This window comes from Biomphalaria glabrata, chromosome 13 (genome assembly GCF_947242115.1).
Source record: "Biomphalaria glabrata chromosome 13, xgBioGlab47.1, whole genome shotgun sequence".
Taxonomy (NCBI): domain Eukaryota; kingdom Metazoa; phylum Mollusca; class Gastropoda; family Planorbidae; genus Biomphalaria; species Biomphalaria glabrata.
In genome coordinates, this window is record NC_074723.1 from 37,495,612 (window position 1) to 37,510,055 (window position 14,444).

Here is a 14,444-nt window from a genome sequence, read left to right on the forward strand (position 1 = left end):
TCGTAGACTATACATAATCTATGGTACTGTCAGTAAAAAATACTTTTAAAATGTTTCGTATAATCTTTTTTTTTTTCATTTCAAACATGGGTATTCGTTTCGGATCAACATCAGAGAGAAAAAAAAAAGGGTTATTTGACACGGTTTTCGTCTGGGTAGTAATGAGCTCTTCTGTTAAACAAAATAAGATTTTTTCGTTGTTACAATTTTTACATGATTTTTAATTAGATGGGCCTTAGCCTTAGGCATAACTAAGTAAAGTAAGTACCTAGCTAGCTGATTAGTTTTACCGCTGATTCTATTTTGGCTAAGATCTAAATCTAGACTGACATCTAGATCTATCTAGGATTAGAATCTATTATTATTCTTTATTTTTATTCTTATTAGATCTAGAATCTTAGATGACTGGTTCAGTGGTTGCCGCATCTAGTCATCTAGAAAGTAGAAACCATGTCCATAGGCATAGCATAGTAAGCATACTAATACAGTAATACATATACTTAAAGGGAAACTCCGATAGTTTTTCAAATTTTAGTTATTGACATATTTAAATTCTGCGTAAAAAGTTGTAATAGTAAACATTATATCATTTTTTATTTAAATGCTCGGAAAATTTTATATTTAATAAATTAGACAGAAAATTCTCCACGCCCCCAAAAAAACGGGGTTCTGCGAGATGTTTTTAGTTTTTAAAAACGTGACGTCACGAAGGTGCTGGCTAAATATAGATCTAGACCTATATAACCGATAAACTCTCTAGTCTAGATCTAGACCTATCGGATCGCATTTATTGTTACGCTTCACAGCTAGATCTAGTCTCCACGTTGATTTATAATCGGTCATTGTTTATAAACCTCTATTTCTACTTGAAGAAAATTAAATATTGTTCTTCAGCTTGTTGCAGTAGTTTCAATCACAAAGATAAAATCAGCAAGTATGCTGATACAGAAATTAGTGTCTCTTTTCATTTGTTTCCAAGAGATGAAGTTTTAAAGGGAAAATGGGGAAAATTTATTCGCCTGAAGAGCAAATATTTTACAAAGGCATTAGCTAATTCCTGTTTATGCTCAAACCATTTTGAGAGAAGCTGTTTCAGCAACTTCACTGCTGTGGAAATGGGATTTAAAAAAAAAATTGAAGTTAATACCAGGTGCAGTACCAACAATACATTGGATTTCCAGGCCAAAGAATTCAATTAATGATACTACTGAGACATTTTAAACAACTGAAGTTCATAAATATAAATGAAATCAGATTTGTGAGCTAGAAATTTACTACGAATACTAGATCTACTATTAAATTTCTTATTTAATAAGTAGATCTATCGTCTACGAAACTCAATTCCAACTTTTTAACTTTTGACCTTGGGGGTGTGTCTCGCCGGCTGAGCCAGCGTCAAGCTCTCTCATCACTTTTTCCATGTCAACCAATGTTAGGTCGAAACAGCACACAAAAATCATAATTTTATTACGGTCAAACATACAGTCATAATTTATACACCATTAGAAATTTCTTTTAAAGTATTTTAATGATGTACTAACGAAAATTTTTTTTTTATCAAAGATAATTTCTTTTTCGCCTCCCTATCAATGAGTATCAATAGGATTTGAGTGCACCGTCGTGACGTCACACAGAAATTCAGTGAAAATCTGACTGTTTTGGATGCGCAGAAAAATTATGTCACAAAAACATCAATTACTAAGTTATTCTTGCAAATAAAAAAAAAAGAATAATATATTCATTATCTATAAATCAAAACACATATTATATCAAAAATTGTCAAAACCATCGGAGTTACCCTTTAATACTAGTAATACTAGATCTATGCCATACTATGAGTATGAGTTATGAGTAACTATGGACTAGTCTAGTAGTAAGTAGTAGCAGTCTAGATCGTCTGACTCAAGATCTATTCAAAATCTATTGCTAAGTTAAGGCGTCTAAGTCTAAATCATCATTTACTAAATGTAGATTCTAGTAGTAGTAGTAGTAGATACTAGATCGATCTATCGACTATTCTAAAAATAAAAAAAGAGTCATAAGACTAAATCAATCAGCAATCTAGTGACCTAGATCTAATGATCTATAGTATTAGGAAGTATACTTTATATACTATTTACTATACTTAACTCAGTCAGTTAATTAATACTCGACTACAGTAGAGTCTACTTAAAACTTAGTCTTAGTACTAAATAGTACTTATAATAGTTATATAATAAGTTACTAGTCTAGTTAGACTCTAGTTATTAGGACCAGTGACAGTGTCCCAGTCACGCCCAGGCCAGTGACAGTGCGTTTTGTGACACTAGGCGTGACTAGAGCAGGGGTTTAGACTTAGTGACAGTGCAGTGAGCGACTGACACAGAGTGAGTGCTTTTTGAAGCTTTTGTGTATAGATCTAGATATGATATAAATTAACTAATAACTTAATATATAAGTCTCTATCTAATTTAGTAATTATATATCAAAGTATTAGTTTACATGACTAGATATATGCAAAATCAGGTGGTAAAACTTCCCATCGAAGGACCCTTTTGAAGAATGTTACGCAAGTGGCAGCGCCACGCTGTCTATTGCTTCAGTAATCAGGTCACAAGTTTACCGGCTTGACGGTGTCAGTAGTATCTCCCTCTAAAGCAAAAAAAAAAATTAAATATTAACATCAAGGCGTCAATGCCAGGAAGTGTCTTTTTACATATATATATATGATATATATTATATAATATACTTTTGGCCTAGAGATCTAATTTTGAAGTCTTGATATTGTTATAACTGTGGAGGCAATGCAGATAGGGGAATTGTGTGTGTGTAATCAGCTGACACAGATAACACTGGCGAGTGCTTGGCAACCATTCAGCATAGATTTGTGTTGTAAACAGTACTGAGGCCAGTCACATAGGATGGGTTAGGTGACATCCAGAAAGGACAAGTGAAGCTCTATCGGTTTTTGAGAAGGCTTTCAGGGAACCTATGTAAAGAGAGAAGGTGACAGTCAAAATGGTTTGGTTTGGATTCAAAGTGAGGACACTTCACAAGTACGAGACAAAGTCAAGTTCAGTACAGTGAGTCCAGTGTGAAGGTGGTACAGAACAGTTGAATCCAGTTCGAGCCTGGGATGAGGAGGAGAGGCCAGTCGAGTTTGGTACATCAGTATGGTTATCTACTTTGAAGCATTTGTACATTCATTGTTACATGTTGTCAGTGGTACAGTATTGGCTGTGATTTATTAGTCATTAGTCAATTTACACATTATTTGGAACACAAACTTTAAAAACACAAGCACCCTACTCAGACCAGGTCAGCTCTCCATCTGCTAGACTGACCACTAGAAAACCTTATTGTCCCCCCTTGAAAATCCCGTGATAAAAACAATTCACACACCAACCAATAAAATAAACACACACACAATCTCACATCTTACACACCCCCACTCTTGACAGCCATGACTTCTCAAGCTCTTTGAGTTCTCAAGATGCATTGTGCAGAGTATTTATTTGTGTCTGAATATAGACAGATGTTACAATATTTAAATCTAGTAGTGCTTATTGAACTTTAGATAGAGTAGTTTATTTATTCCGGACATTACATGAATTCTGACAACTTGAAGTGTTGTTGATTTTACCTCGTTTTGACACGATTTATTTGCAAAAGTGAGGGTTTGTGCACTGTGCATGTCCATTTTCAATCAATTCTTTGTCACTTTCGTTCGTTTTCAATATTTTCCAGACAGTATACATCATTTTTAAAGTTGCATTTTTAAGCCATTTTTATTTCTGTCACCTGGATAAACATAGCTAGCTTCCGGATTAAAAGTTTTTTTTTGGTTCCTGTTAAATGTTGTGCACTTACAAAATTGATCATTACGTTCATTTATAGACAGAGCATCACTTGTTACATTGACTGTGCTTCATTTATAGACAGAGCATCACTTGTTACATTGACTGTGCTTCATTTATAGACAGAGCATCACTTGTTACATTGACTGTGCTTCATTTATAGACAAAGCATCACTTGTTACATTGACTGTGCTTCATTTATAGACAGGGCATCACTTGTTACATTGACTGTGCTTCATTTATAGACAGAGCATCACTTGTTACATTGACTGTGCTTCATTTATAGACAGAGCATCACTTGTTACATTGACTGTGCTTCATTTATTGATAGAGCATCACTTGTTACATTGACTGTGCTTCATTTATTGACAGAGCATCACTTGTTACATTGACTGTGCTTCATTTATAGACAGAGCATCACTTGTTACATTGACTGTGCTTTATTTATAGACAGAGCATCACTTGTTACATCGACTGTGCTTCATTTATAGACAGAGCATCACTTGTTACATCGACTGTGCTTCAAAGATGTGTCATTAAAATCTTAAAGGGGTGTTAGGATTCAGATTTTAAAAAGCGATGGAAAATTTATTTCGGACAACTCTCCAAGAATAAAAATGACCAAAAAAAATAGCCAAAATTATTTTATTTTTTTTATGCTTCTATGGACCAGACCTAGTCTATTTTCTTTTGATAGTCTATGAGATTTTTCTATTTACTAAATAATTTTTTTTCCTATTTCTAATCTAGTCTTAGCATATAATATTTTTTTCACTCTTCTTTGCTTTTTTTTTTTAAACAATTCTTTTTGATTATAGACTAGATCAATTAATTCTAGACTAGAGATTCTAAATTCAATTTTTAGATTTAACTCCAGATTATTTTAAATAGAATTGAATTGAATAAATATTTATCAAATATAGTCTATTTATAAGATAATTTTATCCTTACAAAAGAATACCAACCAAAAATCTTTAAGAAGGTTTTCCAGAAGCACCGATTCAAATTTCTTCCAATGGCACCCATTTTTTACTCCTCGCTCCATGATACCTTCATCCCATTAACTAGCCATCTCCCCAAACCCATTCTTCTGATTATTGATGGGCTGTACACCTCTCACACTTCCCTCATTGAAACATCCCAACTTTGTTTTGATTACCAAATCATTTTGAATTGTCCTCTTCCCCAAGCCTGATGCAGCCCCTTGATCAGGCATTTTTTGCTGCCATTAAGAATGCTTGGAAGGATGCATTAAGATAGCACATGGCATCAACTGGTGATGGTGTGTCCTTAGAAAGATTTGCTAATGTTTTTAAGCCTACATGGGAAAAATGTGCTAAAATTGAGTTAGTCAAGCAAGGCTTTATGGCTGCAGGGATATACCCTTTCAGTCCAGAAACAGTTAAATCAAAGCTGGAAAGTTGGGTCCCAGTTTACTGTACAGACCACAAACATCGTCATCTGCCTCACTGGCTGTGCAAACTCTTTCTTCCACCTCCTGTGATGTCTCACCTCTTGCTTCCCCACTCCACGATGCCCTACCTATTTCTCCCACCTCCCACGATGTCTTAACTCTTGATTCTGCCTCCCATAGTCCTGCCATCACTCATGATGTCTCACCTTTTGCTTCCCCACTCCATGATGCCCTACCTATTTCTCCCACCTCCCACGATGTCTTAACTCTTGATTCTGCCTCCCATAGTCCTGCCATCACTCATGATGTCTCACCTCTTGCTTCCCTACTCCATGATGCCCTACCTATTTCTCCCACCTCCCACGATGTCTTAACTCTTTGATTCTGCCTCCCATAGTCCTGCCATCACTCATGATGTCTCACCTTTTGCTTCCTTTTCCAATGATATTCTACATCTTCCTTCAACCTCCCATGATAACCCACCTCTTCCATCTGGCTCTTGTTCCTCAACTCTACCAGCAACATCACCTGATTCACCTTTACCTTCCACCTCATATGGAAGTTTTTTTCAATATTGGCTTATCTCCTAACAAGAGTTTTCCAAACATCATGACAAAATTATATTTTTGAAAAATTTAGTGAACTTTCCCTCTCTGAGGACATTTTAAAGATACCCTCCTTTAAGAGCAAGGACAAAAGTAGTGCTAAACCAAAAAAAATTAACCCCAACTCTCCCAATTCTTGTAAGCAACGAGGAATTTTGGCAAGCCTTTAAGTGCAAGATTACAGAAAAAGATGAGCAAGAAAAGATTAAAATATGTAGGAAGGTAGACAAAGATGAGACAAAAGGATGAAGATGCACTGCAAAGAAAAGTCTTGAGAGAAAAGAAGAAGGTAGAGAGACAATAGAAGAAAGATGATGATGCAAAGAAGAAAAAAAAATTTGTCAGGAATGATGACTCTGAGGTAGAGAAACTGAAGGAGGCTGAACAGAAAAAATGTGACAATGAAAGTGGTGATAAAGTTTCTGACAGCCTTGTTGAGTAGGGAATGAAGATTGTCTTTAGGTTCTATGTAAACAAATGAAAATTGTCCTGCTGGTTGCCTTACAAGAAACAAAGGCACTCTTTAGGTTCTATGTAAACAAATGAAGATTGTCCTGCTGGTTGCCTTACAAGAAACAAAGGCACTCTTTAGGTTCTATGTAAACAAATGAAGATTGTCCTGCTGGTTGCCTTACAAGAAACAAAGGCGCTCTTTAGGTATATGTAAACAAATGAAAGATTGTCCTGCTGGTTGCCTTACAAGAAACAAAGGCACTCTTTAGGTTCTATGTAAACAAATGAAAGATTGTCCTGCTGGTTGCCTTACAAGAAACAAAGGCACTCTTTAGGTTCTATGTAAACAAATGAAAGATTGTCCTGCTGGTTGCCTTACAAGATACAAAGGCACTCTTTAGGTTCTATGTAAACAAATGAAAGATTGTCCTGCTGGTTGCCTTACAAGAAACAAAGGCACTCTTTAGGTTCTATGTGAACAAATGAAAGATTGTCCTGCTGGTTGCCTTACAAGAAACAAAGGCACTCTTTAGGTTCTATGTAAACAATGCGATCAGTGGTGGCACACTTGTTGCACAACAGTGCCTCAGAATGCAGAAGAAGGAAAAATTCAACCTTCTGTGTTCCGCCTGTTGCCCCGATCAATATCGTTAGTTCACATTAAACTTTAAAAAAAAAATGTTATCATACATATTTATTTAACTCTTTACATTTCTATATTAAATACTTTCATTATTTCATGCTATATTATTGTTATTGTGATATTATTGTTAAAAAGTTAAAGAAGGTCACTTTAATTTTATTTTTATTTATTTTCACCAATTGTGAATAATATTGAAATTGTAAATATATAAATTTGAATACAGCTGTATATAAATCTTTCTAAGCCTGTAAAAAAATCTTTGTTTTTTTTTTTTTCTTTAATTTTTTTTTTTTTTACTTTTTTGGTGAAAGTAAATAATATTAATAACATGTTCATGCTCAGAAACCACGAAACAAAAAGTAAAAAAAAAAATAAAACCTAATTTAAAATTATATATTAATAAGAATAGTGAAAAATTAATACACACAACATAAAATAAAAAGTCCAAATTAAAGTAAAGCTCTCAATAAAACATGCAAACATAAAATAAACTACAAATTATTATATGCTACAATCTTCATCATTTAACTCTATTCAGTCATACAATATAAACTGATTTTAGTATGACAAAACTAATTTGAAATAAAAAATAAATCTATATTGTCTTATGGGAAATGCATGGGGTATCTTAGAATTTAGTTAATATTAATATAAAATTAAAATCTGAGTTTATTGAAGCCTGAAATAAATTATGGTGTCCGAAATCAAATAAACTGTGACAGATCTGTCCGAATTAAATAATGACACATGGTCTCTTTTGACCTTAAATATAATAAAAAATATAGGATATGGGGTACAAAAATAAGTAGACAACCTTTTCTTCTTAAATTAAAGAACATTTTGGTACTTCATTTTCGTTTCTATGTCAAACAATTATCAAATAATGCGCTGTCAAAGTCAAACTTTGAAATTTTGGCCTGTAGGTGTCCAAATAGCATAAACTACTCAAATGATTTTTAACGTATGCTCCAATTTTTGGCTGAGTCTTACTCTGCAAGTGACTAATCTAAATGTTTTTGTTATGAAATGGCTGTTATTTATTAACGTTTTGTTTTCTCTACCTACAGATCTTTGAATCAGCTTGTTGACTTTAAAATCATTCTGTATAAATAAATATAGAAATACTGTAAAATGTTTGACATTATTGTTCTAACAGAAGGTTACACCCAGCTGGACTCACAAGGTATAGACTTTATTTTTTTTCTTTGTTTTCTTGAAATCATATTTTTTTTTATTCAAGAATACTTAAGGACTTAAGGGTATTAATCATTTATAACTTTTAACCCATTGACATTTTTTTAATGTTTAAATATTACTGAAACCCTTGGCTTTAAAGGTTCTGTTTTTTTTGTTTTTTTAAAACCTATTCTGTATTTGCCAATAGATGGTAAAACTTTTAATTTAGGGACCATGGCGTCTCAGCTCAATAAGTTGGCAGTTATCTATCCATATATATTCTGACATACTATTGGGACCTACATGCACTCTCTCTCTCTCTCTGTCCTAGTTGATCTAGATCTAACTGCAAGATCTATATGTGATATAGATTAAATACTTCAATGATTTATTCTAGGTTTGATTTTTTTTATACTAGAGCAACATTTTAAAAAAATATAAAAAAAAACAACCAATGAATAAGAAAATATTCATTCCTTTGATTTATAAAATTTTAGTCCAATTTATTCTCCTACTTTAATATTATGAAATTTGCTGTATACATATTTTTTTTTCAAAATCTACAATGATATTAATATATCGTTTACTTTGAAGGAACTGTTAGATCATGTAGCACCGTCACACTACTAAAAGGTCCCCACCGCAACATTATTGTTAATACCGAGAACCCTTGGGGAAAGGGACTTACTTCTCAAAGGTAAACTTTAATTTTACTTTCATTTTTTATTTTCCCTTTTTTAGGATATATTTACCTCTAGATGATCTGCACATCTTTGTGAAAAGATTTGTATCCGAACCTTATATAAGCCAGACTAGATTTGTATCCGAACTTTATATAGGCCAGACTAGATTTGTATCCGAACTTCTTTGGTCACCTACTGAATACATGTAGGATTGCTTAGATCCAATATTTTCCATCTACATAGCTTTGTATTGCTAATTGTCTATAAATCTGTCTTTCATCCAGTAAAATCTTTTCTTATATAATACTGATACTTGGACTCATGCATTTCTTAACATTTTACAGATGTTTAGTTTTTCATTAAATAAGAACAATCTGGTATAAACTTTGTCACATGTAAATTATGAGTGAGTCTGGTGTGAATGTACATTTTGGTTTCTTATAGTTATAATGTTTTTTGTTTGGTGTAATGTACAAATTGTAAGACAAATTTCCTTACGGATAATAAAGATTATTATTATTATTATTATTATTATTTTGGCTAATTCAGACAGATATTTTAAGTCTATTTGAACTATTTCTCAGAAAGAAAGGCACTTAAAGTATTAGACCATAATTGGAAAAAATGATTAACATGTTTTAATCTTTCACTAGTTCCTGTTTCGAACCTTGCAATCTATTGTGCAGATGATTATGTGGCCAGCACAATGACCAACTGCCTTTACTTTCCTCAACAAAAGTTAGGTACCCTACCTATTTCTTATTGGGACTGTGGGTCACACTAGAATTCTTGCTTAGCCTTTAAGATCAGTTTTCATTTCCAAACCAAGTATCTCTCAAATATTTGCTGGTTGAAAACAATAAGAATTTCATTTGTGCCGCCTTAAGTTGGCTGGAGAATTTTTTAGCGCTGTAGGCTTTTACGATGAAGGCTTTTAGAATGTAATGAAAAAGAAGACATATTATTATAAAACAATATTCTGATTTTATTTATCATAAATATTTACAATATGTATAAAATCCAAATTTATGTATCGGTATTAAATGTTCATTGACTTGCTGTTTTTCTTCCACCCCCCTTTCACATTTTTTCAAATTGTCACTCCCCACAGTTTGAGAACTACTGTCCTAGCCAAAGCCTCTTGCAGGGATAGAAGCAGTCTGGTTCTAACTTTGGACCCTAGTGGTGACATTCTAAAACACATACCAAAATAACTAGGCAGCCATCTCTTCTGTCTACTAGTTGCTTGCATCCCTCTCTGCACTCAGAATGACAGTCACAGAGTCAGTTCTGTCCACTCCTTGCTCGATTCTTTCCCCCTTTATAATTCACCAGATGAAGGACAAATGATGTTGTAACATGACCATACATTGTTTATGGTTTTATCAGTAGTCAATAGGGCACCATGAGAAGGAATCAACTTCAAAACACTTGTCACAGTACAAATAATGTTTTTTTTTTTAACTAAAACAGATGTTTAGACACAATTTATATTTGTCTTCATATTGTTACTACTTTAAAACTACTCTTCCCTTTGAGGCCACATACTTTTTTTTCTTTAAGGTCAAGTGCATTTGTCTTTGAGGCCAAGTACCCTTTTCTTTTTAGGCCAAGTACTCTTTAGTTTAAGACAAGTACTCTTCTCTTTGAGGCCAAGCCATTCATGAGACCAGTACATCATTTTGTTGCGACTAGTCATCTGGCCTGCATTTTGACAACCTAAAATAACTTTCTCCAACATAATTCACATACATAAGATCTGACTTACATAAAATAAGAGTTAAGATCTTTTTTTACTATTTAGAATCTGTGTATGCTCTGCAGCTTTGAGTGACCAGGGTTTGAAACCTGAAGACATCCACTATGTTATTTGCTTAAATGGACACATAGAACAGATTGGCAACCTCAACCTCTTCTCTGGAGCTGTCCATTGTGTATGCTATGATATTTGTCAACATGATCAGTACTTACTGCATGAGTTGAAAGAGGTATCTACAGACTAATATTTTTTGTTTTTAGTGTTTTGTGCAGACACAGTTTAAATTCTTTGTATTGCTCCCCTATGATTGTAGTAGTTGCATAGATAAAGATTTTGTAGACATAATAATGCAACTAGCAAAGCTTCCCTTTGCTATCTTAATATCCATATAGCTGGTGAAGTAAAAGTTCATCAGTCGCTGGGCCATTTGAAGAGCTCTTTGTCAAACTCAGAGAGTATTCTAATCAGGTCTTAAATGTAACTTTTCTATGGGAAGATTGGACAGACATCTTAATGTAGACAGAAAATGTGATTGTTCTACAAATTTATTCTTAAACACTCAAACATTCATAAATGTTCTCAAATCTTAAGGCAGTTCTCAAACAGAATCGAACTATCCAACTCATCACATTCCATTTAAATTCCTCTTCTGCTATACCATGGCATTATGATGTAGCCTGATTTAGACATTTTTAGTTTTTGACATGCTGAAGTTGAAGCTTTGTTTGTTGACTGGCTTGCATTTTGAACATGTTTATGTATTTGTATTGATGATGTTTACTTTTGATATCCTTGAGTTATTTTTGTGTAAAACAAGATAAGAAATAGAAAACTTCATTGTTACACTGACTGTTGAAATAGAGCTAAGTAATTTTTCCCTATTTCCTTCATTTGTTAGTAAATAAAGCAACTGGCTTGTTTTATCAACTACTTTTCATTTGTCATTAATAATTGCATACAATGTTTAATTTCTTTAAATATCTTTGCGTGCTGAACTACCTAGAATGTCATCATTACCCTTTCCTTTAAGTTCGGGGGCAACACAGAGTATGATGAATGTATATGTCAGATCCTTTCTATGTGCTAATTTCTTAGTATTAAAAAAAATAGAACTTTGTATAAAAATCAGAACAAATTAATTTCTTAATAAATAAAAATATAAATCATTTTGTTTGAATAAAAACATCATTTCAATCTTGAAATAGCTTGAAGAAGCCATCAGTTAAGTAAATATCTCATGTTTACTTTTTTACAGATATCTTTCAAAGTCCTACCCTATGTCACTGCACATTATGGATAAACTTTTCTTTATTTATTCTTGTTACTGCAGGTCTTATTTGTTCTTCCTGCAGGGGATGCCCTTCAACATAGATGAGGATGTAGAAATATGGCCAACACCTGGTCATACAGGAAATGATGTGTCGGTGGTGGTGAAGAAGGCTAATCTTGGAGTATTAGCAGTGGTTGGTTAGTTGTTTTTTTGTTGTTGTTGTTAGGTGGTGTAAGAAAAGTACAACCTTCTGCTTGACACAGAAAATCATGTTGAAGGATTGTACTATCCAGCTTTAAAAAGTATGGTTAAAGTTCCCTTTCCAACCTTGCAATCAAACGCAAGATGATGTAAAGGTCATATGTTTCTGTGGCCCCCTGGTTCGGAAGCCAAGGGCTTTACTGTTCAGCCATTGGGCCTCGTGTTTATTTTCAAACTGATGTTTAATGTTTTTTCAATTTTGTGTTTCACAGGGGATTTATTTTATTGTGAAGGTGACCTTTTCTCCCCCTCCCTTTGGCTAAAAAAAAGTGAGCGACCACATCTCCAGGTGCAATCAAGATATACCATATTGGAGATGGCTGACTTTATCATACCAGGACATGGACCTACGTTTAAGGTGCATTTAAGTTGTTTTGTCCTTCCCTTTGGCATGAGTCTGTCTTATATGTTTACAGCATTGTCATTTTCATATTTTCATATTTGATGTTTGGTACATATTCATGTAGGCTCTATTTTTATGCACATTATTATGTTTTAATATTAACATTAATACATTCTATAACAGACATTGATGGAAGGAGGTCCACTTTGTGCATATTAAATAGGTGTACTTTTACTATTCGGCCAACTACCTGGCAGTGATATTTGACCGGAGCCAAATATGGCAGAATGGGGAAAAAAGGCCAAATATTCGACAGAAGCCGGAGCGACTATCCGGTGCACCCCCATTACATTGCTATGAATTCAAGAAGAAGGTCTTTTACTTTGTGAAAGGTGAAAGGTTTTGTAATAGACTATAACAACAAGAGTCTCAATTAACATATTGAATTTTTTTAGTCTTCCATTCGTCTCCTTTACTCCAGCATCTTGTTATGAGTCTGACCCACTTTTACACACAGTCCTGACTTACTTTCTTTGCTGTTCACTCAACCATTTACAATGAAGATCAACTGGTCATTTCTTACACAGGCACACACACTGCACTACCAGCCACTCAAAACACATTCACTTACTATCACAGGTTTTTCTATGACCTTTCGCTTGTAGGCCTTCATTCAATTCTTTTTCTTGATTTTTCTATTGATTTTCATGTGAGCGAAGAGCTTTACCCTCTTTTAATACTCAAGGTAGCTTACACATATGATGTGCTAAATTATAGAATGTAATTCTTATATTAAGGACTGCATCTTAATTTCTAGGCACCTCTTCTCTTTGTCTTGTATAGATAAGTCTAATCAGAGGTAACACTCTAATAAGGAAATAACACAGGGTGTAAGGCCAGAAATATTAAGGCAGTTAACGCTGAGGAACAATGTCCAACAAGAAGTTTAATACGTAATGAAGGGAACTGTTGAATGTTGTATTATCTAAACATCTACTACTTCAGAAACTAAAGCCGACCTGACTCAAGAGCTGCAAAAAAAGTCTTCTATTAACCTTTTGCTCTACTTCCCAAATCTAGTCCTGGATAAAACACATATGAACTGTGTAAAAGTATATCTAGATTTATCCTTGACTATCAGATGTGTTATTTGTTTGCTAGACAACTCAACCCTATTATACACAAGGAAAAACACCTGGCAGTCTTTTCATCATTTAAAGCAAATAATCGACTAGACTAGAATCACTAGACCTATCTGACCAATACAACACACATTTATGGTCTACTGTCCAACATTTAGCGTTTTAGCCTGTTTATTTTAGGGCAGAGAGGGAGGGGTGTAGATGAAAGTGTTACTTTTTTTTTTCTAGGGTTGATCACCCAGATGCTCTGAGCAGATAACTGTAAATGTGTAAGTCAAGAAATCTAGATCTCAGTACTGCAGACTATAGAATCTATTATATAGGCCAACGCTTCCGAACCATCTGTCAAATGTTTAACTATCTGTTTTAAGTTGAAACTATAAAAAAGATAAACATCTAAGTTCTCCTATTATAAACAAATTATAGTTTGGCACTAATTAATTAATTAAAACCACCAATTATTGTTCTAAAACACTTCAGCTTCCCACTGTAAATTAACAAAAGTAAGCAGAGCATGAGATGTAAACACAACCATGTGATGTAAACATAACCATGTGACTCAGAAGAAATTTGGAACAACCCCATTTGCCATCACTGTTCTAGATCAACAAATATTAGATTATAATTTAATCTAAATTTTATACTAATTACTAAATCTTGTAAATTTTAGGATCTAATCATTCTATCATTTATTTAGATCTAGTCATCTAGACTAGCGTCACGATTACGCTAGATGTCTAGATCTGGAAAATCTAGATTACTCTAGATTTAGACTTTACATAGTGACAGAGTAGATGATACTAAAAATTGATAAAGATTTTTAGAATCTAGGTAAGATCTAAAACTATAAGAAGATCCA

General features: G+C 33.6%; 1 pseudogene; it reads left to right on the forward strand.

Moving 5' to 3' along the window:
• Positions 1-137: 137 nt before the first annotated feature.
• LOC129922441 (metallo-beta-lactamase domain-containing protein 1-like) overlaps positions 138-14,444 on the forward strand; it is a 33,442-nt pseudogene continuing 19,135 nt past the window's right edge.